We start from the raw sequence: 4,469 nt of genomic DNA, 5'->3' as shown, positions 1-4,469 counted from the left end.
GCCCCATCCCGGCCTCGCAGCCCCTCCCCACCAGCCGATTAGCCAATCCCAGGCGACTGCACGCAAAGGCTTGGCGGGAGGAGGAGGGGGGCAGCTGACGGCGCGGCCGGGCGGGCCGCGGTGTGGAAAAGGAACGCTGCTGTGACGCCCACCGTGGGACAGGCCCCACCTTCTTCCGCCATTTTGAATTCTGGCGAGAAATTCGCGTTCTGAGGATTGTGGGAACCTTTGCTTTCCCATTTTGAGAACTGAAGCACGTCACCTTCAGGCTACTTGAAGCCTTTATTTCCAGAGGGCAGGAAACGTGCTATTAGTGTAACCTGAGGCCGCTTCGCACAATTAGTCCACATTAGTTCATACACCATCCTACCATTCTCTCTATACACACACATATATGTGTATGTATGTATATATGTGTACATATATCTATATATATATAGACAGTGGGCGCCAACTGTATGTCAGGCACTGTTGTAGATCTAATGTTGGGGATACGGCGAAAATTAAAACACGAAAATTCCAGTTCTCATGGACAATTATATATACATATATATGTAAATGCATACAATTTCATATATATTGAGAGAGAATAAAGTGGGGGAAGGGGGTGAGGAAAGGCCACGAATTCCAATTTCAAAGAGTGGTCCGAGATGGGTTCTCATACATTTCTGAAATACTGGAGAGGGGCAAGGATTGCGAAAGGGCTGGAAAATAGATAACACTGGAATTTGTCAAAGGGCAGTTAAGGAAGACCTTTGAAGGTAATGCCTGTAGGCAACTAGAGAATAAGTCACACAGACTGTAACTCTTGTTTGCTCAGTTAAAGAAAAACGGCCTTACTCAAGTTTTTAGAAACGTGTTTCCACGTTTCTTTTCCATTTTGGTTTTCTGCGTTTTCAAGTAACACTCCAGCTATACTGGTTTTCGTAACAATTTTTCCAACAAACCAAACTTGTTCCCACCTATACCACTTTACATAGGCTGGAATATTTTCCTTCTTCTCTTTCCTTTCATAATACAAGCCCCTTCTCAATTGTCCTTTCCCCAGAGAAGACTGCCTTAGCCACCATATTTAAAATAACAATTTTCCCATGTCCTTAACTGCTTAATTTACTTTGAAGCACTTACTTGTGAAATATATTATTTGTTTACCCCAACCCTTAACAGCAGTAAACCTCTTTGGTTTGTTCACTGTTGTATTCCCAGATAGTTCATAGTAGGCCCTCTTTTTTCTTTCTTTTTTCTTTTTTTTTTTTTTTTGAGGGAGAAAGAATGCTCCCCCAGCGTGGTGGCCATTTCATCAGCCTGGAATATAAATTGTTCAGTCCAAGCAGTTTCCCCAATTTCCCGCATAGGCTCTTCCTTGCTCAGCTTCTCAGCAGGCTTGATCTTACATTTTTGACAGTATGTGTATGATTTAGGTGCTGTGTCTCTACTCAGTTTTTGTCTTATATTACATAATCGTGTACTAGAACTTTTACCTAGAATGTGTAAAAGGAATTCTTCAGTGACCTGCAATGCTATTAAGCCTGATATTGAGCTTATGCTAATAATATTACCCACTCCTTAATGTATGTATTCTTAAGGCAAACATGGCTTAATGTAAAATATAAAATCACAAAAGAAGTAGAAGAAAATGTAAGTGAATATGTCTACAGTGTTGAGGATGTTGTAGAAGGACTGTCTAAACATGACACAAAATCCATAAATGGAAATAGTGTTAAATATGACTTCATAAATAAAAATAAAGCTTTTGAATGTCAAAACACAAGTTTAGTAAAATTAAAAGACAAATGACAAACTGAAAAAAATAATTTCACGATGACATCACAGCTAAGGGGTAATACTAGTTTATATTAAAATTGAAAGACAAATGCTAAATTGACAAAAATGCTACATATGTGATAAACATATCTGGCTAACATCACTAGTCCATAAAGAACTATTATAAATTGATTTTCAAAAAATGAATAACAGTTTAAAAATGTGTGAAAGACATGGATAGGCAGTTCAAATATTCAACCTCACTAGTAATCAGAAATAAAAATTAAAACAAGATTTCTCTTTTTTGTCCCTCAGAATATTAATTGTTCAAAATTTAATAATATGTGTTGAAGAAGATCCTATGGAATGTACACACTTGTATGCTACTATTACAAATTTACATAACACTTTTAAGGCAATTTGGCAATTGCCAAGCCTCAAATATCCATAAGCATCAAATATTCATACTTTCTGAGCAAATAAATATATACAGAAATGTTTCTTTCTTTTTTATTTTTTAAAAGATTTTATTTATTTATTTTTAGAGAAGGAAGGGAAGGAGAAAGACAGAGAGAGAGAAACATCAATGTGCGGTTGCTGGGGGCCGTGGCCTGCAACCCAGGCATGTGCCCTGACTGGGAATCGAACCTGCGATGCTTTGGTTCGCAGCCCACGCTCAATCCACTGAGTTATGCCAGCCAGGGCAGAAACGCTTCTTAAGGAAAATAATTGGACAAAGATTTATGTAATAAATATACAAAGATGTTAATTATTGAAATCCTGAAAAATCAGAAAGATAACTATTAAAACATAATCAGTTGAATCTTGTATAGCACTTCTACATAATGAACTCCTACATAGCCATCAAAAATAAGCATTTAGTTCTAAATATGTTCAGGTATATTTTTAATGGAAAAAAGTGATTTATAAAATGGCATGTATAATCCTATTTTTATATTAAAGAGATATGTGTAAATATATGTAAAAGTCTAGATGAATATACATGACATGTAAATAAAATGCGAAGGGATCTTTAGTCATTTTAACTCTTTTACCTCTTTATTGTCTTGAATATTTTACAATGTGCATGCATTACTTGGTATTGGGAAGAAGGGTCATTTTCAACTGTACCCTTTCTTTTTTGCATCCTCCCTCCCTCCCCCCCTTCCTTCCTTCCTTCCTTCCTTCCTTCCTTCCTTCCTTCCTTCCTTCCTTCCTTCCTTCCTCTTTCTTATCCCATCCATGTATTCTTTCATGCCCACTTATAATCAAGGAGCTGCTTCCTATATCTAGGAAATTACTTCTTCTCAAAATGATTTATTCCATTTTTGGCCACCTAAAACCCAAGGAAGAAAACACTGAATAATTCTCATTCAATTTTCTTCCAGGCTAATTGCATTTCTTTCCAATGTGCTTTTTACATATGTATGATGTTCAAATGATTTTCCCCCCTTGTTTGTGAAATGTCCCTTAAGAGGATAAAAGTAAAACAATTTTCCAGTTTTCTTTCTGTTCATTTACTCAATGAAATGAATTGATCATCTAGTATATGCTGTTCACTAGAAATAGATCGATAGACCACAGACAAGAAGACACTGCCCTTGTGGCAAGACAGACATTGAACAAATACTTATAAATGTAATGAGTGTTATTACAAAGGAGACATGTGAGTACAGTGGGAAGGGTATATAAAAGGAACATTTAACTGAGAGAAGTTGCCATTTTTAGGTGAGAACTGAGCTGAAGGGAGAATGATGTTTAGGCGGGGAAGGCAGATGAGGGGGGAGCCCTGGAACAGGGAATAACCTGTAGAAATTCACTGGAGGTGAGAAAATGGAGTGTGAGGAAGTGAAAGAACACCTCATTTTCTATAGAAAATCATTCCATTTTATTTTCTTCATGGCAGTCATCACATCGGAATATATCTTGTCTATTTATATATGTTGTTTATTGATAGGGGCATTTGTTTATGGTCTGTCTGTTCCCACTGGCCTGTCCCCAGTGTTAATTTAGTTGGGAACTGCCCCACTCCTTCACCACTGTGTTTTCTGAGCTTAAAATACATAATAGACACTCAATATCTTTTGAATGAATCAACAATAAGCTTGTAGTTCACAACAGATATTTTGAATCTTATCCTAAGAACAGTGAGAAGTTTTTCAAGAGTTTAAAAAAGAGATCATTTAAATGTGATTCATTAAAGGTATTTTTTATTCTTATTTTTTTATTTGTAGGTTTTTTTAATTGTTATTCAAGTATAGATGTCTCTGTTCCCCCACACCATTCCCCCCACTCCAGCCATCCGCACTTCCCACCTTTGATCCTACCTGCCTTTGGTTTTTGTCACTGGATAAAGGTCTTTTTAAAAAAAGACCTTTATGCTTGCTATGTGCTGGAGACTGCATTTTCTTGAGAGTGGATACACTTACTATTTTAAGATTCTAAACTCCTTCATCTTTATAAAACACAACTGGTTTTATTTCAAAATGACACCCACAAAATACCTATTTATTTAGTTTAGAAACTGGTTCTAATGCCTAAACAGAGTTTTAAAAATCTTTTGAGTATCACTGGCCCAAATCTATTTAATTGAAAAACAATTGTATATCTCTTAGTGGTTCCATTTTGCCTCAGTCTGCGCCTTCAGGAGTTCACAATAATATTCGAGGTATGAATGAATCATAAGCGTTTTCCTCAGTTTCCCT

This window comes from Phyllostomus discolor, chromosome X (assembly GCF_004126475.2).
Source record: "Phyllostomus discolor isolate MPI-MPIP mPhyDis1 chromosome X, mPhyDis1.pri.v3, whole genome shotgun sequence".
NCBI lineage: Eukaryota > Metazoa > Chordata > Mammalia > Chiroptera > Phyllostomidae > Phyllostomus > Phyllostomus discolor.
The sequence above is the reverse complement of the archived record's forward strand: the minus strand, read 5'-3'. Positions refer to the sequence as shown.